This window comes from Leopardus geoffroyi, chromosome C1, assembly GCF_018350155.1.
Source record: "Leopardus geoffroyi isolate Oge1 chromosome C1, O.geoffroyi_Oge1_pat1.0, whole genome shotgun sequence".
Taxonomy (NCBI): Eukaryota; Metazoa; Chordata; class Mammalia; order Carnivora; family Felidae; genus Leopardus; species Leopardus geoffroyi.
Window position 1 is genome coordinate 45663702 of NC_059328.1, and position 26772 is coordinate 45690473.

Sequence of the window (26772 nt, forward strand, 5' to 3'; positions counted from 1 at the left end):
GAGGTAAGAGGTGAGAAAACTGGATTAAGCTGGAGTATTGACCACAACATGAACAGTAATGGTTGGGAAACCTTTCAGAACATGCTGCTGATGGTCTTTGGAAACACTGTTTTTCCCTGGGACTAGAAGAGACAGTAAACAGTAAATCCATCTGGTTTGCAAATTCTCTCAAACAAGTCTACACAGACAATTCCGAGGGCTGAACAGAGCCAATTCTGTTTTCTTAGAAGGACAATGGAATGTGGAATTTCAGACCAGTACAGCTGGCCAAGCTGGGTCAGGAAAAAGGCACAGATTATATTCATTAATGTTTTGCAAACCCACCCAGTTCCACCCCCCGCCCCCCCACCCCCACCCCCACCCTTGCCTCTCTTTACCCCACCCTGCAAGGGAAAAGCCTAAAAGTTGCTAAAAAGGGTTGAGAAGAATTTGAGGCAGACGGGGTCAGATGTTCAGCGAGCACTTCCCACGCGGGCACGGGCACCAGCCTGCTGCTGCGTTTCCGAGAAGCGTGCACTTCCACCAGGCTGTGTGCTGCTGAACTAGGATCCCTGTCCTGGCAGCGCCTCTGAGTCCCTGCTTGCTGGGAATTCCCGTGATGGGAGCGTGGTGAGGGGCAGGTGCCGGCAGCCGGCACCATGGAAAGAGCACTGGATTTATGATTAAACCTCAGTGGGTTCAACTTCGGGCTCTGGCGAACAGAGTGAACAGCCCAAGGAAGTCACCTGAAGTTGGGCAACATAATAATCCGCATCCCTCTGATTCACCCGACCGCTATGAATACCAAATGTGATTGGCTGAAGAGTATCACACATGACGTCAGGACAAGGCCACCGCTGGCACGTATGATGCTTTCATGTAAATTAGAACGTGGTTTAGCAAGCTGAACATGGGCTGCATTTCTTCCCCGGAGCTACCTCTGCACAGGAAATACCTTCACAGTGTCCCTCAGGTCATGGAGCCCCCTTTCAGAGGGCCACAGAATGGTCCCCGTCAGCTTGGACGATAGCAAGGGGCAAGGAGAGCGGTCAAGGCAGCCATGACCACTATCCTCCCCGATCTAAGTTAAAAACATCCCAAAATGAGCAATCCCTAACTAGAAACCCACCCTCGCACCAATGGAGAAAGGCGGAGGAAAGAGTCGTAAATCTGCTTTCACTGACATGCTTAACTAGAAACACCTACACCATCAAGAAAAAACAAAGTTTTTTAGAAGCTTCAAACCGGCTGGTGTGAACGTACCTATTTTCACAAAACTCCCCCCAGCATCTCCGTTCCTAGACCTTACTACGGTAGGCCTGTACTCACCGTTCCTTCCATTGCCAGGTCTATCTAATATGAGTAGAGGTTTGGTGTTGAATGTCATGTATGAAACACAGAGTCTCAGCCGCCAGAGTTCATAAACACAAGTGGGTGTTAATGCTACTTATCCTTTGCTTTCTGCTTTTTACTAGAATCCTATTTTTCTTCGATTACTTTTTTTTTTTCCGCTTCTAAAACACTATTAAACCTGTATTCCTATTCAAGCTTATCTTTTGCCTCACTGATCTGCCTGCTTCTGCTGAGCCACAGTGCCTGAACCCCTCGTGCATGGAACCACAGAGAAAGGGGCACACAGGGCACAATCTTGTTTCTTGTGTGCCTAGTCCTGAACTATATGTCTTTGTCTCTTTCTCCACCCTCACTCCATGCTGCTCCTGAAGCTCCCAGATTCTAATTGCATGGCCCACTTTCCATTTATATCTTCACCTTGCCTTATAAACTTGACCCTCTACTTGCTCCCCCCAGAAGTTGAGATCACCTCCCAGCTAACAACATTCTGGTCCTCCCCTCCCAGCCCGAACTGTTTCAGGTAAATACTTCTACTGGTTTGGCTGTGCCCTGGGGCATCCCACATTCATCAACCCCACCCCTCGTGAGTTACATACCCAAAAGGCCACCCAAACTCAGGAACCAGAAAAGAGTAAGCAGCGTGAAGAGGAAACCCAGGGAACTCTGGAAGGAACAGAAAGGTGCCCTCATGCTCTTCGTGAGGGGGAAATCCCAGCCATCCCACCTGGAAAGAAAGGCACCGTGAACCTCTCAGGAATTGAGTCTGAACCTCATACGAGCGGACAACTGGGGAAACCTCAGGGATGCCGAAAGGGAGTTTCAGAAGGCTCAAAAGAGCTGTAAATACAGTTCATAAAATGCGAAGTGAAAAATCAATATAGGTTCTCATTAAAGTTGGATGTCAGTTAATACTTCCAGGATTAGGCTGCCTGTAACCGCATGTCTTTCTTAAATTCCTGAATGTTTCTGAAATCTGGGGGTCTACCTGCTTTCAGGCTTGTTCCACTCCAATTCACCCCCAAGTAGCCAGAGAGCCTGCCACTTGTCCGCTAAGAACCCGTCAGTTGTTTTACCAGCACTGGTGAAGCTCCATGCGTCCTCGGTCTGCCCACAAGGCCCTGCAGGACCACAGCTTGCCTACTCACCTGTGTAGATACCTGTCCCCATCACAGGACTCTTTAAGGCACGGCCTCTACCTTCCTCGTTTTTGTGCTCCTATCACCCAGGGTCACCCCGACACATAGTGGACACTCCATAAACAGTATCATTTCACTATTTAATAGCATGGACAAAGTCTTCCTGATTGGGACCTAATCCCGTTTATGTAAACTTCTCTTCTTTCTGTGAAGGAAAAAACGAAGCGACATCACTGTGCTCTCAGCCACCGAACCTCAGCGGCCCTGGACCTTGCGAAAGCAGTCCCTAGGGCTGCGGGGTTATGTGGCTGGGCTGGGGCTCCCTCCGCAGCCCGTGTCTGCAAGGCTGAGTCCTTGAGCACGAAGCCTGCCCTGGTTGGAGAAGGAGAAAATAGCTAGTAGCCACTGAGAGCCTGCAGCCAAGGAGATGTTTTTCTAGTCTGAACCCACACACCCAGACAGTCCCGAGAGATCCTGAGGGTAAGTGAATGTCCGCTTACACAGGAACTCGACTCCCTGTGGGGGCCACCTCAACACCAAGCCCACCCTGGTCTTACTCCCCGGCACCCGGCCGTCTGACGCCCACTTCCTCTACCACGTTCCACAACAATGAGGTCTCCTGGCGCCCCGTCTAGCTTCTGCTCCCCCTTGCCTTCGTTCCAGAATGCCTCCTGGAAAGGTTCTAAGTTTTCTCCCAAGAGCGGGGGATTCTTGGCTGTTCAGCAAAGTCAGCATGCGTGAGTGCACTCGGCAGGCTCCAATGCAAAGGTTCTCTCGATGGCTCTTGGCAGCATGAAGCGGCCGTACCAGCTGTCTTCCCATCACAGACCCTCCTTACATCCCCAAGGTCCAAAATAGCCCAGAGTGGTGGCATGAAGCAAAGGTCAGAAGCACCCCCAAGGACAAGCAGGCACTTGTCTTGTCGACCCCATGACATTTCTGCTAACTTGGGACCCTTTGTGAAAGGCAACTTCTCTCGCAGACAGCTGAAAGGAGGGTGCTGGGGAGAGGCCGTATGTAGAGTAGAAAAAGCAAGGACTGTGAAACCAGAAGGTCCAGGTTTGGCTCCCTGCATCCAGCTTTGGGGTCTCTGACAAGCCACTGAAGCTTTCTGGAGCCTCCTTTGCCAAGAGCCCATGAGGTCAGTTAGATCTGAACCTGCTGCATAGAGAGCGCACGTAGAGAACCCCGACAAGTTGTGCCTTCACTGAGTGCCAGATTCTCCGTCCATGAAAACCAGCCCAAAACTCCTTTCCCCCTTTGGGAGGAGCACTGGGTGTTGTGGGTGAGCAGTGGATCACGGGAATCTACCCCCAAAACCAAGAGCACACTGTATACGCTGGTATGTTAGCTAACTTGACAAAAAATTATATTAAAAAAAAACAAACCGAAACAAACAAAAACCTTCCCCCTTAAATCCTCTCGGCAGCTTCTTGAAGCTCAGAGAAGTTAAAGCGCTTTCTAAGGTCACATAGGTGATGCTGCACGGGATGGAACTCAGCTCTAATGACCAAATCCTGTCTCCCGAGGCTCGTCCTTCCAGAGCAAATAAGAACACACAGAGTCTCTGCTTTCAGCCAACTTGAGTCTTTCAGAGAAGTTATGTTTACATCTCAAAATATGTGCCTTGTGTCCCTTTAGGTTTGGTAGAACTTATTCGGCCAGGTGAGACACAAGGGCTGGGCTCTGAAGAATGGGTTTGCTGGGCCCCTCGTATCCTCGACTGCCAGCAACACTGGCCAGGGTGAGTGGCTCTCCGGCAGCAACAGGATGGGCTTGTGAGCAGGGGTGCTGTCTGCACTTATCTCACCTGCCCACAGCCTCCTCCTCCTGTCTCACCTTTCCCCTCGCTTTGCCACTCTTTTTTTTCAACGTTTTTTTTTTGTTTGTTTTTGTTTTTTTTTATTTTTGGGACAGAGAGAGACAGAGCATGAACGGGGGAGGGGCAGAGAGAGAGGGAGACACAGAATCGGAAACAAGCTCCAGGCTCTGAGCCATCAGCCCAGAGCCTGACGCGGGGCTCGAACTCACAGACCGCGAGATCGTGACCTGGCTGAAGTCAGACGCTTAACCGACTGCGCCACCCAGGCGCCCCTCGCTTTGCCACTCTTGACTCGAAGTGTACTTTATCTCACAGGTCGGAGTGTCTCTGTGTAAGTAGGCTGCCTTCGTGCATTTTGCAACAAGGCACAGGACGGGGCAGTTCCCCACTCCACACCTACTTAAGCGTAGACACTGCTGGGCCAGTGACTGGTTTCCGTCCTCACTTTGTGTGAGGCCCCTGCCTCGAACGCCCTCTCATCCCTGCAGTTGGGGCCACTTGCCCTCTCCCACCAGGCCTCCAGGTTCACTAATTAGGGACACTGAGGAGCCCAGATATGGGCAGTCGGGGTCTGGCGGTTCAAGCAGGTCAGCCTGCTGAGCTCACGCAGAGGGTGGCCCCGATTTCAGTGAAGGTGCTCATGGTGCTTCTGCAGACCACTGTCAGAGCCTCAGTCCCCACCTGTCCCTGTGCCTACCCTCTGCTGAGGCGTCCCGCCAGCCCCCAGGTTCTTTTCAGGATTGGGCCTTTGCTCTCGCCAGACCCCGTCCTGCAGCCAACCCCAAGGCCTTTAGAGGTGAGCACAACGTGGGACAACTTGGAGGTAAACGAACGACGACTGCACTCAGATTTGACCCTTCACATCCGTGGATGAGAACAGAAATATGCAAAGTCATCTGAAAGACCTAGATGGGCTCCCAGGCAGGAGAGGCTGGAAACCCCGATGACTTCTAAAGGAAAGCAGGTCACACTGCAAGGGAGCTGGCCGACCGTTTCAACTGAAAAAAGAGAAGGTTACAAAGTCAAACCAAAGGACACCGCCTATGGAGAAGATTCAGCCGAACAATTTCCAGCATTTACAGCCCCACTGGCAGACTGCCCCTACTGTGTGGTCAATAACTGATGGGTCTCATAAAGATGTTATAGGGACCTAATTCTCCTTGCTCCTATTTCATGCTTGCCACACAACCTTGCACCTAGGGGTTAGTTTTACCGGTAGGTCTGCTTTCAGGGAAAGCGTGAGCTTATTATGCCGGTGGGAACATTCCATTCCTGTAACCTTGAATTAGCAAGTTACATGAACAATTGGGCTTCTGAGACCCTTCGATCTCATTAACAGTCTCCCCTTGCGTCAAAGATACACTGCCAGAGACCTCACAAAATAGATGTCTACGTCTGAAAGCCAGCACGGTTGTGGAGAATTCACCGCATGATTGACAAACGTAAGACCCTTTGGTGGCCAAGCCATTGGGGATCAGTGGGTAGGACATGTAGCTGCCAAAGAGAGCATTCTTTCCCACATGTGAAATTCCACTTCTCCCCAGTCCTCCTGAGGCTGCCATCCACAAGAGTGCAAGGCTGTTTTCCCTATCATCTGTCCCCTATCGGGATGCCTGTCCACCCCTCTCCCCGTACACCCCACTCACCCTGGTGGATTTCTAGGCACCTGTTCTCAGTCTGGACTGCCCACCACAGTCCCTGGGGAGCAAGCACACCTTGACGAGACTCACCCTTCCCCTGTGCAGTTGGGCCAGACTCTCACTAACAGCCAACACCCCGTTGGTGAGAATGATTACCGGTTGGTGAGAATGATTACCAGTACCCAATCCCTCTCCGTGCAACCTGTCCCACTACCTAACCGAAGTCAGAGCAACGCCTTCCCTCCCATGTGGCTCCCTGGCCACCGCCACCCCCACCCAGCTCATACAGGAAATAGAAATGTGTCTCCTCGGGTAATTAACATATTAAAAATGTTCATTTCCTAGTATACAGCACTACTCAAACTGGATGGAAAAAAACAAGAAGGTGGCACTGGAAGAACACAGATTTACTACAATAGATATTTTGTGTTTGGTTATCCAACTGGCAGGCATCCTCTGATACCACTTTTGAGGGAACAGGGAAGCAGGAATGTTCACCCAGTGCTAGCAGCAATTAAAAATTTTTACAGCTTTCCGGGGGATAACTTGACAATACGGTGTACGGAAATGTCTTTAAAACTGAAATGTACTAGGGGCGCCTGGGTGGCTCAGTCGGTTAAGCATCGGACTTAGGCTCAGGTCATGATCTCGCGGTCTGTGAGTTCGAGCCCCGAGTCGGGCTCTGTGCTGACCGCTCAGAGCCTGGAGCCTGTTTCAGATTCTGTGTCTCCCTCTCTCTCTCTGACCCTCCCCCGTTCATCCTCTCTCTCTGTCTCAAAAATAAATAAACGTTAAAAAAAAAAAAATTAAAAAAAAAAAAAAAAAAGAGTCGTATGCTTGGGGCACCTGGGTGGCTCAGTCAGTTAAGTGTCCGACTTCGGTTCAGGTCATGATCTCGCGGTCCGTGAGTTCAAGCCCCACGTCAGGCTCTGTGCTGACCGCTCAGAGCCTGGAGCCTGTTTCAGAGTCTGTGTCTCCCTCTCTCTCTGACCCTCCCCCGTTCATGCTCTGTCTCTGTCTCAAAAATAAATAAACGTTAAAAAAAAATTTAAAACAAAAAACTGAAATGTACTTTAAATCATCAACTGCATTTTTAGGATTCTAGCCTAAGGAAGCAAAGATGTACACACAGATTGAACTGCAAAGAGGCTCACTGCAGCATTTTTTAACACTAGCGACAAATTACATCAAACTAAATATTTAACAGAGGATTGGTTAAATGAATGGCACATTCATAGAACAAACTACGAGGCAGCCCTTTTTAAATTACACAGAAACGTATTTATAGATGCAGAAAGATGTTTATAATATATATTGTTAAGCAGAAAAACACGTTACAAATATACATGGGGGAGAAGTCTGAAAAGACATACCAACGTGACAATAATTTTTATTTTTGGATGACAGAATTCATGGGCAATTTTTATTTTTCACTTGTTTCAGTATTTTCTCATTTTTAGGCAGTAAATATATATTAGTGGCAAAAATAGATAGATAGATAGATAGATAGATAGATAGATAGACAGAATGAATGAAAGAATGAATGAATGAATGAATTTGGGTTTTTTCAAGGGTGTGGACTTCATACTCACACAGGCTCAGGTTCAAGTCCCAGCTAGGCCACTGATCAGCACCATGACCACAAAGACATTACTTACACTCCCTGAACCTCGGTTTCCTCATATCCAAAAAGTCGATCCTAGCACCTTCCTCATGAGGCATTTGCAAGGATCAAATGAGGAAACATAAACAAAGCGCCTGGCACCAAGTAGACATCGATGACATTTTTCCCTTCCTTCCCGGATGTTCAAAAATACCTCGGAATAACAATTCACAAAGACAAGATGGTCAAACACGCACCTAATTATGTAAAACGTAGTTTGGAAACTTAGGAAAGACTCGTATTTAATGCTCCAGGCTTAATTTTTTCAGCTCTGATCTCCCCAAGCCCGCACGGTGGCACACACAGAGCCCTGTAGGTTGGCAACCCAGGTGGAATCAGGCAGGCTGTGCTACCCAGCCCCAGCAGCAGGTGGGGCCGGTCTCCATCCTCTGTCCATAGAGAGCCTGCCGTACCCACTGGCCAGCACTGGACACAGCTCACGGAAGGCTATCCCACCAGACCGAGTGCAGACACTGGGACCCTCCTCTCCGGCCCCTCCGTGCTCCCATCTTCATCCAGGTCCCGTTCACGTCCCACTCTTAGCATTTTGGACTTGAGCTTCCAGGTTCATGGGTCTAGCTATCCATCAGGAATCCAGCTGGGATCTGCCCTGTCTTCTTTCAGCTTCTCATTCATCCACTCTCCAAACCTGATGCCCCCCTAACGGATACGAAGCTCGGCACTAAGACACAGGATGAATCAGAGACAGGCCCTGCTCTGGGGGCCTCACAGTCCGGGGGAAGAACTGACAGCAACACTATATGCTGTGGTATAGTGACTATTAATATCATACTTGTAGCCCTTGCTCTATGCTTTTAAAAACATTTATTAATTTCTTTACAATAATACCAAACCCACTACACATTAATCTAAATAACACATTAAGTGAAAAAATCTATATGAAAATTAGTGAGAAGAATGGCATTGTTTCACAAGTTTACAAATCCCTTTAATGTCTGATTTATTAGCATACAGGTGGATTCCTGTAGCCTCTTTTTTTTTTAAGTGTATTCATTTTGAGAAAAAGAGAGTGCAAACGCACGGGCAAATTGGGGAAGGGCAGAGAGAAAAGGAAAGAAAGGAAGAAGAGAGAGAATTGGGGCACCTGGGTGGCTCATTCGGTTGAGTGTCCAACTTTGGCTCAGGTCATGATCTCACAGCAAGTGAGTTCGAGCCCCGCATAGGGCTCCGGTGCTGACAGCCCAGAGCCTGGAGCCCGCTTCGGATTCTGTGTCTCTCCCTCTCTCTGCCCCTAACCCACTTGCATTCTGTCTCTGTCTCTCTCAAAAAATAAATAAACATTCAAAAAAATTTAAAAAAGGAAAAGAAGACAGAGAATCCCCAGCAGGCTCTAGAGCCCAGTGCGGGGGTCAAACCCACGAACCATGAGATCATGACCTGAGCCAAAAGCAAAAGTCAGATGCTTAATGGACTGAGCCACCCAGGGGCCCCTCCTCTTTTTTTTTTTTTTTTATTAAGTAGGCTTCACACCCATCCTCTTTTGCATTCAGTCTATGATGATACGGTATTTGGTTGTGTGAAAAGATAAGCTGGGGACAGTAAAAATTTTAAGAGCTTTGAGGGGTACTGACGGTGCACAGCCTGCTTGGGATTCTTCTCTCTCTCTCTCTCTCTCTCTCTCTCTCCTTCTCAAAATAAAGAAATAAACTTTAAAAATGTTTAAAGAAGAAAAAAATGGGCTTATTTGAGTAAAAATCAATTTGAATGAGGCAGCACCAAACCGGTAGTGATTAGCAGTGCTCCCATGGCAGGAGTGCTCCCATGGAGGAGCTGGGGGCAAGACGTTCTCAGAGAAGGCAAGGAAGTATGGCTAGGGAATTACTGGATTGGCCACAGCTTAAGCAGTGGTTGCCTTATTTGGGAAAGCCTATTAGGCTGGGATTGATTATCCTTAGGTTTTGATTTCTTAAACTTGAGGCATTTAAAGGCTTAAATTTTGGTGTGCTTGCCTAGGATACAAAGGCATTAGAATGACCTTAGCCTATAACATTAACAACTCAGGCAACAACAGATGTTGGCGAGGATGTGAGAAAGAGGATCTCTTTTGCACTGTTGTTAGGAATGCAAGCTCGTGCAGCCACCCTGGAAAACAGTATGGAGGTTCCTCAAAAAACTAAAAATAGAACTACTCTACAACCCAGCAATTGCACGACTAGGTATTTATCCAAGGGATACAGGTGTGCTGTTTCGAAGGGGCACATGCACCCCCATGTTTATAGCAGCACTATCAACAACAGGCAAAGTATGGAAAGAGCCCAAATGTCCACTGATGGATGAATGGATAAAGAAGATGTGGTATGTATACACACACACACACACACACACACACACACACACACACACACACACACTGGAGTATTACTCGGCAATCAAAAAGAACGAAATCTTGCCATTTGCAGCTACATGGATGGAACTGGAGGGTATTATGCTAAGTGAAATTAGAGAAAGACAAATATCATATGACTTCACTCATATGAGGACTTTAAGACACAGAACAGATGAACATAAGGGAAGGGAAACAAAAATAATATAAAAACAGGTAGAGGGACAAAACATCAGAGACTCTTAAACATGGAGAACAAACCGAGGGTTGCTGGAGGGGGTGTGGGAGAGGGGATGGGCTAAATGGGGAAGGGGCACTAAGGAATCTACTCCTGAAATCACTGCTGCACTCTATGCTAACTAATTTGGATGTAAATTTTAAAAAATTCAAAAAAACAAACAAAAAAAGAATGACCTTAGCCTAATGACCTCTTTGTTTAATCAGTTCAACAGCTGAAATATAAGAAGAAATGTGGCCTCACACAGATGGTGGAGTTGACTAAGGGAGACCTATTTTAGTAGCTTATTCAGGTAACTGTGGATATTCTTTGATACTATTCCAACACTCGACAGGCGGTGGGTGGTTTCTTAAAGGATGGACGGAATTTGACAGTTCACAGTGGAGGATATCAATCTTCCAAAATTCTCATTTTTAATTTGTACTCTCAAATATGGTCTTGTTTTCTGTGAAGTGACAGCCCCCCAAAATCTGCCAACTACCCAAGTCTGATAGCCACAGTGTGTGTATCAGTCATTCTTTAAAGGGAAAACTGTGTTCTCAGAAAAAAAGTGGCTAGCTCAGTTCCCAGCTCAAACAACTGTGCCGGCATGCTTCCTTGAGGGTGGGCAGGAGAAATAGCTTATGAATACTTCCCATTTCATCACACAAAGCATTAAAAAGATAAGTACTCGGGGCACCTGGGTGGCTTGGTCAGTTCAGGGTCCAACGTCAGCTCAGGTCATGATCTCACAGCTCGTGAGTTCGAGCCCCGTGTCGAGCTCTGTGCTGACAGCTCAGAGCCTGGAGCCTGCTTCGGATTCTGTGTCTGCTTCTCTCTCTGCCCCTGCCCTGCTCACACTCTGTCTCTCTCTCTCTCTCTCAAAATAAAGAAACGTTTTAAAAAAGAATTTTTTAAAGATAAGTACTCAAGGTTGACATTTAATAAATGTGGTCACTTTTACTGCTTCACCAAGCAACACTCTGAAAACTGGCTTTTGGTTTTTTTCTTTGTTTACTGTGCACGCGCAGCGCGGGGGTGAGTCCCAGAGTGATTGCTACTGTAGCAAAGGAACTGTGTGTCAGGTTCCTCCGGGGCCCTCAGACTACACTTCCAGAACCGCCGCTTTATACGATAGACCCGGGATCAACCTGCGGCTGTAGGAGCTTCCTCCTGCAGATCAAAGTTTGGACTGAAACCCTGCCCTGAGCCTCATGACTGCAACAGCCCGCATGGCTTGGCCAGCCCCTTCCCCCACAACCTCCAAGAGTCAGCCCCAGTCCCTTGACCTCCAGCTTCCCGCTCGGATGCACCACTCACCACCGCTTGTCATCCACCTATAGAAACGGAGGGGAATTCACATGCCCCGGGCCCTGACTGTGTGCCAGGCATGACATTATCGGATTTAATGGTCACGACACTCCTGTGAGGTAGATATTATCATCCCCATTTTGCCAGTGAAGAAACTGAGGCCCAGGGAAGCAGGATTCCCACACAGATCTGTCTGACATGATAGTGAAGGCTCGCCCGCCTTCTGGTCCATTCTCACAGTCTCATCCCCACCCCCGGTCTGGACTTCCTGCCCTTCGGGTCTGCCTGCTGGGGAGGTTCCAGCATGCCTCACGACCAAAATTTCCTGAAATGAGAAAATTCCCAGCACTGGCCGTTTTAATCATCCAGCGTCTGAATTCCTAACGTTCACAAATCACTCAGATGTTGGAAACTATGAGACACCTCAGTCTCCGGAACGGATAACTGATAAAAGTCTGAGCTGAGTTTGCTTCTGCCAGTGTCTGTCGTGCATGAGCCCAGGAGACGAGGCTTTCCTCTGGGGAGCACTTCCACCCAAAGCTGACGGTTTGCCATCTCTGTCTTTGTACTGCACACGGGAGTTGACATCCTCTGGCCTCTTCCTCGATGCCAGGGGGCTCCCTGGAAAAGCCAGAGCCCATTCAAACAAGTCACAAAACAACTCCCCAGGATGTGACCAGGATAAGAATCACATCCTAAGACTCAGCTTCAGGAAAGTTCATCTCAAAATAAACCCAGAGCTGAAGTAAATAAAGCATTAGGATTATTTTGGGAGAGCAATTTAACAGAAGTAGAGAAAGGAAAAAAAAAAAAAAGAAAATACTATTGTCCCCAGCCTTTGTTCAGACATTCTGCGTTTCTGGTACGTCTTGTTAAGTGGTGGTTTCGTATCTGACATTGATGCAAGGGGGAAATGACCCATGTTTATGAAAATTATACCATCTCTGCTGAGGGGAAGAGTGTCCTTTAAGCACTGGTTGGAGAGAGGGCAGAGAGTCTGATGAGGATTCAAGGTTGTGTTGATTAAAGCTGGAAGAAACATGTAATTTGTGCAAAAGAACCGAGCGAACAGCAGCTAAGGAAGAACAGTGCTGAGCACGTACCAAGGCGACCCTGCGGTGCTGGCTCCCAGGGGAGGTGGGGCCGCAGACAGACAGCACGATTTCTCAGGACAAGAGAAGGAACAGCACTCAGCACAAGGAAGGGCAAAGCAGTTGGCAGAATGGACGCCAACAGAGCCTCCACTCACGCATTCCACCAAAACAAACAGGTTGTTGTTCTATCATGGTGTGACCATGATCTTCCTGCAATCACTCCTTCATCCGATATGTAACAAGTCCACGGTCCTTGGCTAGGCACTGGGAATATCTCAGGGATGACAACACTGCCTGTGCCCTCCAGGAGCTTCCAGGCCAGTGGACAAAACAGACTTGTGAACAGGCAAGAATAGGAAAGCAACGGTGCTATGGATTCTGTTGGGGAAGCGGGTGCACCCAGGACGCTTCCTCCGGAAGGTGGCAGTTGACCTAGTTAAACTCCCAGCGAGGACGGTGCGGGGAGGGGTTTGACAGATGGAGGTGGATGCCGATGGTCAGCATGAGTACTCCCAAAGATACCAAGGCATCAACCTTCTTTAGTCTGTGTTGTATCATTCCACTTAAATCCTTCCGAATTGGTATAACTTCTATGGTCCTTAATTTAAACAGGGTAAGCAAGAAATGGTCATTTGACTTAGGAAAGCCACACAATCTAGTCGTGTTTGGGGTTTGGGGGCCCACAGACCTGGGTTTGAATTCTGCCTCTGCACTCACTAGTGGTGGACAAGTTGCTTAACCTGCAACCATATCTACCTCACAGGGACGTTGTAAGAAATAGAATGAAGCAATTAGAGTGTCTGGCCCATTCTGTCTCTGAGATCAAGTAACCACTACTCAAATATCCCTCGGGGCAGCTGGGTGGCTCCATCGGTTAAGCATCCGACTACGGCTCAGGTCATGATCTCGCGGTCCGTGAGTTCGAGCCCGGCATCGGGCTCTGTGCTGACAGCTCAGAGCCTGGAGCCTCCTAAGGATTCTATGTCTCCCTCTCTCTCTGCCCCTCCCCCTGCTCACACTCTGTCCCTCTCTCCTTCAAAAATAAATAAACATTTAAAATATATATATATATATATATATATATATATATATATATATGGGGGCGCCTGGGTGGCTCAGTCGGTTAAGCATCTGACTTCAGCTCAGGTCATGATCTCACGGTCCGTGAGTTCGAGGTCCCCGAGTTTGAGCCCCACATCGGGCTCTGTGCTGACAGCTCAGAGCCTGGAGCCTGCTTCGGGTTCTGTGTCTCCTTCTCTCTCTCTGCCTCTCGTGCTCTCTCTCTGTCTCTTTCAAAAATAAATGAACATTAGTAAATAAATAAATAAATAAATAAATAAATAAATAAATTTTATATATATATATATATATATATCCCTCAACTCCCTGTATTGCTTTCTCTCTCCAACGCCACGACCTAATCCAGGCTGCCGTCTCTCCCCTGGACTACAGGACAGCCTCAGCGCTCCTGTCCCCGCTTCCTATCTTGTTCCCCTCTGAGCCCCTTCAAGCTACCAACAAGGCTTTCAGGTACTTATGTGCCCATGCCTTTCCCTGGCGTCAGCCCCTCCACAGCTCCCCTTGTCCGCAGGGTTGAAACAACAGTGGCTCTCAGCGCATTCACCACCTTACCTCCCAACCTGATCTGCCCCACACTGCCCCATCACACTCCAATTCACTTTTGCCTCCAGAATTTGGGTGCGCTTCCTTCTGCCTGGAGCACAGTCCCTGCTGCCGGCCCTTTCCTCCAGGCTAACGTTCTCCTTCCCAATGCTCTATGCTTCTATCCTTCTTTCGGGATGCTCTTCCTGCCTCCTCCCCTATGGCAAGGCTGGATCTGGTGCCCCTTTTTGTGCTCCCATAAAGCCACTTCCATGTTTTCCCCATTGCCCTACTCTATTGTAATCCAGTTCTCTGTAGCAATTGTTAGACAGTCATCTCTTAAGAGCAGGTCTTGTACTATCCCCATTATCTGGCCTGTTTTGAATGAATGAACAATCTCACAGCTAATGAATGGCAGAAATGAGATTAAAACCCAGGGCACTCTAATTCCTAAACTCACGGGTTCCCCCCATCCCCACTGAAACCTAACTAAAGACAGGTAGTGTTACCCCCCCATCTCCTTGATCCACCCCGAACTCCTCCCCACCCCCCTGCAACAAACACATTCTACAGCCTCTCTACTAGGTGTGGACTCACTTTCTGCCAGGAATGCCTATCTCCATTGCAGACTGAGGCTCTGTCTGTATTGTGCAAAGTTATTATTCTCAAGGAAATCACTCAACCCACTGATTTTGGTGAAAACATTTTGGAGTGACAGCAATAACAGGGGGCTTTCCTGAGCTTAGGACATTGGTTTTGGGGAGTGGCAAAAACCACATTGCAACTCGGTTCGGGAGAAAATTCCTGGAAATTTGAGCAAGCTTGTTTGTTTCTTACTCATTAAAGTGCATTGGGCCAACTCTCATTCTTTTGTCAATATTTGCAGACTGAAGACATGACAAACTGCTCTCTGTGCTGGTCAAGATATGGATGCTGAATGATGGGACTAGGGGCAAAAATCCCCTGGGACCAAAAGAAGAAGTTTCATGACTGGCTATAGGACAACTTTTTCCCATTTTGGAAGGTTCCACCACAGGATGGGAAAAGCACATGTATCGGCTGAACATGGGAGACCCTCCCCTTCTCTTCTACCCAGAGTTATTCGAGTCCAGAACACAAAGGGACTTGCATGTCACATAAGGAGTTTGGGTGTTAATACTAATAATGCCAATTATTGGGGACCTTCACTGTGGTAGGTACACTTAATGTATCTCTATAATCCTGAGAGCTAAGAATTGATACAACCATACTATGGATTTGGAAAATGATGTAGAGAAGTTAAGAGCCGTGTCACTGCCACTCAACTGCTAAGCGACCAGGTTCAAGACTGTCCTTTCTGCCCTATCTCACCTGCCTCCCTCCTCCCAGGCCCAGCCACCATCATCTCTCTTTGGAGTAGCTCCAAATGGTTCTCCCAGCTTCCTCTTTTTCCCTCCTCCAATGCAGAGAGATCTTTAAAAATGCAAACCAGTTATGTCAACCTTCCTGAAATCTGCTTGAAATCTTCCCACCGTAACAGGGGTTGTGGCTACTTACCAGCATCCATCCTGCCAGCAATCCCGTGGTTTGGTGAGCCTAGTTAACTAATCTGGGGAGTCCCAAGAGCCCTGCTATAGGAATTGGTAATCTAGGCACTGCATTCTCATCGCTGCAGAGATTGAGCAAGGTGTTGGGAGAGGCCATTAGTCAGAAGTTCAGAAATGATGTTCTGTTTTCATTCTGGGGCTCTCTGTCTCCGTCCCTGTCTCTATCTCTGTCTCTGTCACTGTCTCTTTCTTACTCCAGAACATGAGTGAAAAAGCACAGCCTCCGTGCCTGCGGGAAGCCACCTTGGGAGGGAGGGACTGAGCTTCACGAGAGGAGCACGGAGCCAAAGGGATCACAGAGACAGAGTTGGAGCCTCGGCTGCACCACATCTGAGGACTCTCTACCTTTCACCCTTCTAGTTATGGTGTGCCAATAAACCCTCTTTATTATTCAAGCCGGCGTCCATTAGGTTCCCTGTAACCTGCCACAGAAAGTCTCCCGAGTGGTTCGAATGCCTCCCAGGGCACTTTGAATTGCATCCAGATGCCCTACCTTGGTATTAAAGCCCCACTAACCTCCAAGATCAATGAGAGGTGAGGGCAAGGACTGGACTTTCATCTACCCTGGTACTGCTAGCCCCTCACATCAGTCTAGCACATAGCAGGCACTCTAAAAAAAAAAAAAAAAAAAAAAAAAATTGTTTCTGGAGCCTCTGAGAGGCTCTGGAGCCAGGTGTCTCTCTAGTACATTATCTGCTTCCCGAAGGCAGGTGGTCCCACTGGCGTCCCACTGCATCGCATGCTGGACGGACCTCTCTGCAAGTCAGCCGCATTTTGCTGGACATCAGTTTTATTAGACATTCAGCTCCCCCATCAGTGTCCTTGGGGACACCACCATCAGGGAGGGCTTGGCCCTTCTGAATGTAAGGATGTCAAGCTGTGCCTCTGATGGCCAGACACTCCCGGAGGAGGCAGCATCCCAGCAACGCCGAAGCTGCAGACCTTCCCCCTCACCCCCCACTCCCCTTGCCCAAGGAGAACCTCTGGAACAGGCTGGAACTCCCACGAGCAAGTGGGGAGGGGACTCCTAGCCATCATGATCCGGGCAGTGGGGCATAAAGAACATTCAGGCATGGGTCAGAGGAACATTTTATTCCTTTTGTTTATCTGGCCAGCAGGCCCTTCCTGCCCTGAGCCCTCTGCACGGCCGCTTCCTCTGCCTGGTCACCCAGTTACTCTACTCTCCGAACAACCTTTGTCCTAATTCTCTGCAGACTGTTGATCAATAACTGATTTTACTTACCTGCGTGTTTATTTTTCTCTGTCCCTTCTTCTCAAACATAAACTCCATTAAAAGCACAGACCGAAACTCTCTGCCTCATCACCACATCTCTGGTATCGAGAATCCCCTAATACACACAAATTATCAGTGATCAGTTGCCCTGCCCCCTCCCAGGGACCCACCCCCTGAAACAGCTAACTTTGTCTCATCAGTTAGGCATCATTTATTTTTTTTTTTTTTTTAGGCGTCATTCATTTTATTTATTTTTAATTCTGAGAGAGAGCAGGGGAGAGGGGCAGAGGGAGAGAGAGAATCTTAAGCATGCTCTACACTCGGCCAACTCGGGGCTCAGTCCCACAACCCCAGGATTATGACCTGAGCCGAAATCAAGAGTCAGATGCTCCACTGACGGAGCCTCCCAGGCGTCCCAGTTAGGTGATCATTCAAATATGACCTCCTCAGAGAGGCCGCCACCCCCTCGTGTAGAGCGACCCCCTCGTGTAGAGCGACCCACAGAACTGCTTTCTGTTGACACACATGTGTATTTTCTTTCATAGCTCTGATCACACTACAAAATTATCTCGTGTTTGTATTTACTTGTTTGTCATCTGCTTTCTCAAATGAACGTAAATTCTCTATCATTCCCTGTGGAATTCCCCAAAGGCAAGATCACTTCCAAACATTAAGTAGGTACTCAGTGAACTTTTACAGGAGGAATGATAGGAAGAAAGGAGGGAGGGAAGGAGGGAGGGAGTCTCCAAGGCTTTAGAACTGGCGGACATGAGGAGATAAGGCACGGAAGGAAATCAAGGTTGATTTTAGAGTAACGCCGTGAGGTAAACAGGGCAGGTTTTGCCACCTGAAGAAACCACAGGTCAGCCATGTTGTGACTGTCACAAAACAGCATGTCTGGTGAAGTTCAAATTTGAACCCAAATCTCTATGATCCATTTTCCAGTTCCCTTTCTCCAGAATCGTGCTGCTTTCCTGTTTAAAACTTATCTACTGGGGCGCCTGGGTGGCGCAGTCGGTTAAGCGTCTGACTTCAGCCAGGTCACGATCTCGCGGTCCAGGAGTTCGAGCCCCGCGTCAGGCTCTGGGCTGATGGTTCGGAGCCTGGAGCCTGTTTCCGATTCTGTGTCTCCCTCTCTCTCTGCACCTCCCCCGTTCATGCTCTGTCTATCTCTGTCCCAAAAATAAATAAACGTTGAAAAAAAAAATTTTTTTTAACTTATCTACATACACGCTTAAGGGAGCAAAGATCTCCCTTACGCCCATCAGTACAGATTCTCCTGAGGCGGAGACTAGCTATTCGAGAAACCGTAACTGAATCTCTTGGTTTGTTTGTCTTCACAATGCTTCAATTAAACCACTTTAATGAGGCACAAGCAGCCAATACCAGTCTGATATAAAAGTCTTTCCATGCCTTTGTGCAACAGCCAGGTCTCTGGCTTCTCTCTCTCAATTATTACCTTAACCGTGCCCTGGAGACTGAAGGAGCCAGTTTATTTTGACTGGGAGATTGTTAAACTGCAGGAGGCAAATCTGAGACACTGCCAGGCTGTGATTTCCATTGCCCCACATGGCCACAGGGTGCTGAGAATAGCCAAGGGCGCTTCCTGCTGGAGGAGGAAATGGCAGTTTCCTCAACTCCCGGAAACATTACTTCCTCTCTGGTGCCTAGCTCCGTGTTAACCAATTAGACAGCCTCTTCCCACCCCAAACCCCCAGAGACCTGGCCCAAGCCTGTAGAAGAGACATCCTGTTTCCCCTAAGGAAGTAGCCCAACTTGAAGGGGCCTCTAGGGTACTGAGTGAGGGGTGGGTAGGTAGTGGGGCAGGAAGGCAATGACCAGTAGTAATAATAGTGTTATCCAGTGTCAGCTAAATACTAAGCCCCCACCCCGCGCCCTTGTCCTGAGACTCAGAGATCTAAGTAAACTTGACCTAAACTCTCACTGGCCTTTGATAGTCCAAAGTCATCAAAGATAGAAAATTCAACCCTTTTCTTGTTTGTACAGAAAATAAGCTCACACCACACATTCCAGGAATTTAGAAACACTGCAGTGGAATTTGAGTGGTCACAGGGCACCAACATATTTCTTGGCAAGTAGCCTCATGGAGACGGCTCTGGAGCCAAGCTTCCTGGGTTCAAATCCTACTTCATACTCCCTATCCCTTCTTAACTGTATGTTATTGGGCAGGTCAAGGTCTCCGGGCCTCAGTTTTTTCCCTCTTTCCTTCTTTCTAGGGAAACAGTGGTACCTACCTCATCAAGATTCAGTGAGATAAAGCACTTAGAATAGATAAAGCATTTGGCACAATTCAGTACTCAATAAATGTCCATTATTGTTTATTCTGCTTCCTCCTCCCCTTCAGAAGGAAAAAAAAACAAAAAAACAAAAAAACCCTTCCTTGTCTCATAAAGAATAATGGTACCCCTTCTCTGCAACCTTGGCCTCAGCTAGTATCCATGCCCTTGAAATTTTAGCTCCTATGCGAACTGGCCTTGTCAGGCATTCCTCTAAGCGCTCTCCCTGTAGGCCATTTGAGTGAATAAAAATTTCTCAGTCTCATTATCATTTATTACCATTTAATAGCAACCACTTACTAAATAATGTTTGATGGTATTATTCCGTTTTTTTTTTTAATAAACTTCCTATTTTAGGATAGTTTTAGATTTACAGGAAAATTACAAAGATAGTACAGAATTGCCATATATCTCACACTCGGATCCCCCAGGTATTAACATTGCACACGAATGTGGTACATTTGTTACAATTAATGAGCCAAGGTTGATATGTCATATTAACTGATATATCTGTATTTACTCATACATCTTTATATTTTACCTAATGTCTTTTTAGGTTTCAGGATCCTATCAAGGATAGCATATTATATTTAGTTGTCTTGCCTCCTAGGCCTGTCTCGGCTGTGACAGTTTCAGAGGCTCTCCTTGTTTTTGATGACCTTGACAGTTTTGAGGAGAACCAGTCAGGTATTTTACAGACAGTCCCTCAATTAGCCATTGTCTGATGTTTTTCTTATAACTTGAGAGACTGGGTTTTGAGAAGGAAGACTGCAGAAAGCAAGTGTCATTTTGATCATATCATATCACCCTATACCAATATAACTTATCATTGTTGATGCTGACCTTGAACACCTGGCTGAGGCAGTGTTTGCCAGATTTCTCCACTGTAAAGTTACTCTTGTTTTCTCCCTTTCCATCCACACTCTTTAGAAGGAAACCACTCCATGCAGTCCACACTTGAGCAGGGAGATGTGCTTCACCTCCTTGATGGCACAGTATCTATATCAAGTATTTGGAATTCTCCTATACGGGAAATTTGTATATTCTCCTCTGTTGATTTATTTATTCAACAATTTGTCTATACCAGTAGGGGCTCCTGTGACAGTCAAAATCTTAACTTATTTATTCTGTTGTTCAAATTACTCCAGCTTCGATCATTGCGAGCTCTTTCACTTGATTCGTGCATCCCTTCACCATATTCCGTCACTGGTTTGCTTTCTTTTGTTTTACTTTTGAACACTTCCTCATATCCCGGTACTATGAGATGCCCTAAGCTCATCTTATAAATTTCCTGCCCCGGTCTTAGATTCGGCCACGTCTCTAAGGAAAACCGATTCCTTTTATTGTAGGACGGTGTTAGCAACCAAGATCTGGGCACTAGATGTGCTCGCTATGACTGCAGTGTCCTTGCTTTTAGGCTCTCTCAGTTGACCGAGGGAGGAAATTTTTGTGTGTATGCTACCTGCAACCCATGTATTTATACATACCTATAAATACTTATAAGTGTAGCCATCGGTATCTGTATTAAGCTGAACACTGTTGACACTAATGTCCTCAGCTCTAATCCATTATTGCCACATGGGCCATTCCAGCTTCCTCCTCTTGCTCAACTATGTACTCTCACTCCAGTAGGAAGAAAGCTGGCTCCTCCCATCCATTTATTTAATTGTTCAATTCCAGTATACGGATGACCCTTGAACAATATGGGTTAGGGACACCCATCTCCACGCGGTCCAAAATGCCCATATAACTTCTGATTCTCCAAAAACTTAACTACTAATAGCCTACTGTGGACTAGATACCTTACTGGTAACATAAACAGTCGACTAACATACATTTTGTATGTTACATGTATTATATACTCTAGTCTTCCAGTTAGGTAAGCTAGAGAAAAGGAAATGCTATCAAGAAAAACCATAAAGATGAGAAAACACATTTACAGTACCGTATGGTAAAAAATCTACATGTAAGTGTACTCACAAATTTCAAACCCGTGTTGTTCAAGGGTCAACTGTACTTCTATGGCAGTATCAGAACTGTTGACCCATATTCCCTGGGAACCAAGTTTTTAACGGTAGTGCAGTGTTTATACACAGTTCCTTCTGCCTTTAGGTTTACAAACTCCACTCATTTCCAAAGTTACTTAGTTCAGTGACTTTTTCCTTCACCCCTTTCACTAAAGTTGTGTCATACATGTGTAATACAATTAAACTGTTCTGCCACATTCTCATCCCATCCCAGATCCCGTGACGTCTCAATGATGTTCCTTTACTGTGTATACATTAAGGTTCACTCTGTGCTATAAAGTTCGATGTGTTTTGATAAGTGCATAATGTCATTTACCCACAGTTACGGTATCATACTCTAAAAAAGCCCACTAAGCTTCACCTACTTAACTCCCCCACCCTAGTGCCTGACAACTACAGATTTTTTTTTTAACGTGGGGCTCAAATTCACAACCCCGAGATCAAGACCTGAGCTGGTATCAAGAGTCAGACACTTAACCCACTGAGCTACCCAGGTAACCCCTCTACAGATGTTTTTAGCCCTACTTTAGTTTCACCTTTTCTAGAATAGCATATACAACTGGAACCATAGAGCATGCAGCCTTAGTAGACTGCCTTCCTTCACTGAGCAGTATGCATTTAAGAGTCATCCGTATCTTTTCAAGGCTTAATAGCTGTTTTATATTTTGTTCTCTTACTGTGGAATAATATCTCATTGCATGTACATACCACAGTTTATCCATCCAGTGAGGAACACCTTGGGTGTGTGCGGGGGGCGGGGTGGGGAGGATCCAGTTCGGGGCAATTATGAATACTAGTGTGCAGGCTTTTGTTTGCACGTTGAGTTTCCACGCTAGAAAAATACCTAGAAGGGCAGCTGCTGGATCATAGAGTAAGAAAGTGCAAGACTGTCTTCTAAAGTGGTCGAGCCATTTTGCATTCCTATCAGCAATAAAGGAGAGCTTCTGTTGCTATACTGTCCTCACCAGTATTTGGTGCAGTCGATGTTTTAAATCTGGGCCATTCTTATAGGTGTGCAGTGATATCTCATTATCGTTTTAACTCGAAATTTCCTAATGACGAATGATGTTGATCATCTTTCCATGGGTGACCTTCTCTGATGAGGTGTCTGTTTAGATCTGCTGCCCATTTTCATATTGTTGAGTTTTAAGTGTTCTCGTATATTTTGAATAGAAGTCCTTTATCAGACATGTGTGTTGCAAATATTTCCTCTCATTCTGTGGCTCATATTTTGCCTATCTTAATGGTGTCTTTCACAGAGAAGAAGTTTTCCATTTTTTTGGAAATTTAAAAAAAAATTTTTATGTTTATTTATTTTTAAGAGCGAGAGAGACAGAGTATGAGCAGGGGAGGGGTAGACAGAGAGGGAGACACAGAATCCGAAATAGGCTCCAGGCTCTGAGCGGTCAGCCCAGAGCCCGCCGCGGGGCCCGGACTCACAGAACGTGAGATCATGACCTGAGCCGAAGTCGGCCGCCCAACCGACTGAGCCACCCAGGCGCTCCTAGAAGGATAAAGTCCAAGTTACCTGCTTTCCCTTTCCCAGGCCACGCCTTGGATGTTATATCTGGAAACGCACTGCCACGCCCCGAAGGATTTTAAACGTGTTCTCTTCTGTAATCCTGACACCAGTGCTCTGAGGCAAGGGGCGTTACACCCATGTCACAGAGAGAATGGCTGCCTGCCACGCTTTTCTCTGAAGTACCTTTAAACAGGCGAAAACGAGGACAGGTAAGAACTAAAGGAGAATGGGTAGCAGGCCAAGACAAATACTACATGTCTTCGAAGTTCCCTATTCAGCCTTAAAATTTGAGCCTGTTGACTATCTCCTCCGCTACCTAGCTCAGTTTGTGGTGTTTTTAGTTAAAGAGAGGGCACGCTCGTGGTAGTGGGGGCGGGAGAGGGGCAGAGAGAAGGAGACGGAATCTTAAACAGAGTGCACGCTCAGCACCGAGCCCAACGTGAGTCTCCATCCCACGACGTGAGCTCAAGTCAAGAGTCAGACGCTCAAGGAAACGAGCTACCCAGGCGCCCCAAAGCTGAGGTGTTTGTTTGACTTTTTTTAATGTTTCTGTATTTTTGAGAGAAGGAGAGAGAGCAGGGGAGTGGCAGAGAGGAGACAGAGAATCCCAAGCAGGCCCCCCGCTGTCAGTGCAGAGCCCGCTGCGGGGCCTCGAACTCACCAACGGTGATATCATGACCTGAGTGGAAATCAAGAGTCAGATGCTTATGAGTTTGTTTTAATATAGATATTACATTATTGACATTATTGTTGCTGGAACACACACACACACACGCACACCACCAACACTATGATAAAACTAATGCCTCGCTAGGAAATTTCATATTTATTGAGTGGGTGACTTTGCACCCCCCAGCAGTGACACGCTCTAAGAATATTCGTTCATACCTCAGTTTGGAAAACAAACTGGACTGAAGGGAGAGGCAACGAGAAGGAACCTGGCTAGTGTCACACAGCTAACAAGCTGCAGGTTCAGGATCTGATTCCTGAATGAGCAGACTCCCAAAGCAGTGCTCCTGGGGACCTGCGGGGTACAGTAGGTGTGCCGGGGTCCTTGGCCAGACATAGCCTGCAGCGCAAGGAGGCACCCCCTCCCCCGCTGCCCGTTGACCTGGCCTTCCCCTGGCTTCGCAGCCTCTAGAATCCTACCATGTAATGTAGGCTTCCCTCCCTCTTTGAAGCATAGAGAAAGGGAAGGAGCAACCCCGGGAAGTGCCTATCACTGAAGCGTGTGAACGTGGGGGGAGAACTAGCTCAAAGGGATGATACAGAACCTGAAAAAAATCACCGATGATAAAAAAAAAAAAAACTTTGTAGGTCAAGACAATTTTTGCTGCAACAACAATGCACATAATAAAACGTCCCGAGGAACCTTATAATTACGCCAAGTTAAACTGCGCGGGAGCGTCTCTCCGGCCGTGAGAACCATGTATTTCTTGGTGCAGTTGCATTCAGTGGCTGGGGCTGGGGTAGCCACAGCCCTGAAAGAGGCAGCTTCATGAGAGAAAGAGGTCATTCTCTCAGAGGAATGGCCTCTGCCCTTCAGAGCTAGGATCTGACTGGCTCCTCTGGAAGGAGTGGGGGCCGCAGGCATCTCTGTGTGACAGCGGGGCTTTCAGAGCCCAGCGCCAGGCACAGGAGCCTCTCTGCTCCCCACCCACCCCATCTGGATTTCACGCATTCAGCGAGCATTCCTGTGTACAGGCGGGGACCCCCAGCTCCACCCTCCTCCTCAGGGTTAGTGGCCCCTTTTCCCACATGCCGTCCTGGAGTCCAAGGCCTCAAGTTTTTTTTCTCTGCTTCCCCAGCGACTAACCCTGTCCTCCTGCCTGCCCTCTCGGGGCCACTTTCCTCTCCTCTGCAAAACAGGAGTCAGAGGACTCTAGGTGGGGTTGGACGGGGCTGCCTCCACCCTCGTGGTTGGACAGACGCTGCTATTCCGGCAGAAAAACGGCCATCGGGACTGGCCTTCCAAGCTTGCTGCAAAGACTTCAGGTCCTTCTGGTAGCAAACGCCTCCCAGATGTATGTAAAACAGTCAGCACAGGGTGCTAAGCCAGTCAGTGTTAAAACTTTCCTTCCCTTTTCTTGCACCGGCTTCAAAGTGCCCCCACCCACTTTGCATGCCTCACTGCCTTGGATAAGGCCGCTCCGCCCCATGCCCCCGCTTATGCCCCAAACCCCGGCGCATCTTCAGGGAGAGCGTTGGGGTGACCACTGCCATTCACATTTCAAAGACTCCAAAACGGGGGGCTCCTCCGAGCCCCAGCCTGATCGGAGGATGGAGCGGAGACAGGGGGTTTTGCAGGATTAACCAGCTCTCCCACTGAGAGGCCGGGCAACCTGTGTTACTAAATCCTCCTACTGGATTAAGCCTGAGCCCACAGATCACCCGCAGCCTTGAACAGATGTGACACAATGGGACACTTTCTGGGCCTGGGTCCAACGAAGGGGCTAAAAGTAGACGGCGCATGGGCACATAGCACTTGTCACTCTCTCCCTTGTGTTATTTGTAGAGGCAGCAGGGGGTCTTAAAAAGAACATGAGCCAAAAGACCTGGGTCTGCTCCCAGCCCTGCCACATGCCAGCTGTGTGACCTCTGGTGGGTTACTTCACTTCTCTGGGCCGCAGCTCCCTCAACAGTTCACTGCATGGATTTCACGGACTCGTGCAGGGTTCTGAGAAATTACTGAAAACTCATGTCCTCAGAGAGCATGGGCAGGAAGCATGAGTGGGACTTCCCCCGGCTGGGATGAAGGCCTGGCTCGAATGTCGTCTCACATCTGTGGCTTCCCGCCCTCTTCCTCCTTCCTCGTCCGCGCTCGGCAGCACCTTGCACGTGCCTCCATCTTTACCCTCCGTCTTTCCAGTTTCTCTCCTTTTAAGGGGGGCAGGGTGGCTGCCCAGAAATTAGGGCTCCATAGTATTTATCTTTGCCCTCACTTATCTGGCCACCCATGGGTTCCTAGAAACACAGATCAAACTAAGAACGCTTTGTAGCTGGTGCCCCCTCTGGGGTCACGAACCAGCCTATCTACCGGTACGCCCCATCTCCCCTCTAGACTGTAGGCACTCCAGGGGCAGCGACCAGGGTCGACTCATCCACGCATCCACCATGGTGCCACGCTAGACACACAGCGGGTGTTCAGTGAGTACGTGTGGAAAACGGGAAGAAGGATGGAAGGGGAGAGAAACAAACAGAACCCCTCTTCCCAAGAGCAGCTCACCCAGATAACTGTCATACCCCCGCAGCCGCCAGGCAGACCGCGATCTCACTCCTCCCCCTGGGTGCAAGTTCCACACGTTTTCTTAGTCCTCCTGGCCAAAATCTTTCCAAATTCAAAAAGCCTGGCTATGGTCTCTCCAGCAGCACTTTTCCTGTGTGACGTTGAACTCAACCTGTCACCCAAAGGAGGCAATCACTGCAGGGCTATCAGGGTTATGAGAAAAGTCACCCCTGGCCCCATGGAGCAGGAAGATCCCTGTATAATCTCTCCATAAACATGGGTGGGGAGGACCCGCCTTCCATTCACTGCTGCTTCTGTCTTTGCCTTTGGTGCACGCTTCCCTTTGGTCTGAACCGCCTTTGGCCATTCCCCAAACCACACCCTCTCGTGAGACCCCTCCAGCCACCACCCTCGCCACAGCCAATTTGCCTACGGGACTCACACTTCTCCTTCAGAATACAAGCCAGGTGTCACCTCTCTGACACAGAGGCCATCTGCACAGCAGGCATGCAGGACAGCTGTCAGGAGCCCGGGCGTTCCGGTTGAAGCCCTAGCACGAATGCACTGTGTGACTTCCGGAAAGTCACCTCCCAGGTCTGAGCCTCAGCTGGCTCATCTGTAAAATGGGAATAACAGCTCCTTCACACAGTTGTTACGAGATGTAGTAAACGTGAAACGCTTGGCACGGACCTAGGCAGAGGGAGAGCTCTTAGTGAACG

At 48.0% G+C, this 26772-nt stretch overlaps 2 long non-coding RNA genes across 4 annotated transcripts in view; both read right to left on the reverse strand.

Moving 5' to 3' along the window:
• The window catches only part of LOC123597958, an 81591-nt gene that overhangs the window by 11145 nt on the left and 43674 nt on the right, over positions 1–26772 (reverse strand). The window lies entirely within an intron of this gene.
• Positions 11076–17097, reverse strand: LOC123597957. 3 transcript variants are annotated; one of them, XR_006712328.1, is made up of 3 exons: positions 16991–17097; positions 14759–16357; positions 11076–13157 (listed from the first exon to the last, which is right to left on the reverse strand). It is a non-coding gene; the product is annotated as an uncharacterized LOC123597957 (long non-coding RNA). The 3 variants fall into 3 exon arrangements; XR_006712326.1 differs by lacking the exon at positions 16991–17097 and adding an exon at positions 16729–16885 and having other exon boundaries at positions 15698–16357; XR_006712327.1 differs by lacking the exon at positions 16991–17097 and adding an exon at positions 16729–16885.